At 32.3% G+C, this 742-nt stretch overlaps 1 non-coding gene across 1 annotated transcript; it reads right to left on the bottom strand.

Annotated features, from left to right (window-relative positions):
• Nucleotides 1-234: 234 nt before the first annotated feature.
• On the bottom strand, nucleotides 235-342 carry LOC124896412. The gene has a single exon (XR_007052775.1). It is a non-coding gene; the product is annotated as a small nucleolar RNA R71 (small nucleolar RNA).
• Between the last annotated feature and the right edge of the window lie 400 nt (nucleotides 343-742).

Genomic DNA, 742 nt, shown 5'->3' with positions numbered 1-742 from the left:
TATCACGATAAACCACATAGAAGATCCACACAAGAACCCATGAATTTCATTGACTTGAGCTATAATTTCCACTAATAGAGTGTAAGATAAGTATGTAAAGTTGATGTTAGTCCCTTTATCATTAATTGTAAAGGCAAAGAAGTGGTTGTATAGTGAATCTGTTAAAACTATTACATCATGGCTTATCTTGTCAAACATGTTTCTTAATAGGTTCTTCTTATTAGAAGAACGAAAGAGCTTAGAGGAAGAATTTTTGGGTTTGTGTATAAGAATGATGAATCTCTTCCTCAAGATTGGGAGAGAGACAAGGGATACTTGAGAGATTGCCCATATTACTAACATCCTAAGGGGATAATTAGACATAATTATATTAAAAAAGTTAAGGCTAGACACAAAATATGTTCTTGATGCTACAACTCAAGGGGAAATTTATTTCAAGACTTATGATTAGATTGGGCTTTACTTAACCTAATTTATACAAGAAATAGAGATTACACAAGGCCCAATAGAGATATTACATCTTCTTAATAAATATTAGGAAAGATGGAGCTAGATGATGTGCCAATTATCTGAACTGATATTGGGTAGTTATGCATGTTGGTAAGGTTGACTTTGACAACTCCAATTGTGGTACAGATTCAACAGGTGAAATAGGTTTAGGCAGCTACATTATTTTGTAAAAAATATGTTGAGATGCATTCTTCCTTAAATCCAAAGCATATCTTTGATATGTCTAGAATAA

This window comes from Capsicum annuum, chromosome 2, assembly GCF_002878395.1.
Source record: "Capsicum annuum cultivar UCD-10X-F1 chromosome 2, UCD10Xv1.1, whole genome shotgun sequence".
NCBI lineage: Eukaryota > Viridiplantae > Streptophyta > Magnoliopsida > Solanales > Solanaceae > Capsicum > Capsicum annuum.
Note: the sequence above shows the minus strand (reverse complement) of the source record. Positions and strands in the feature narration are given on the sequence as shown.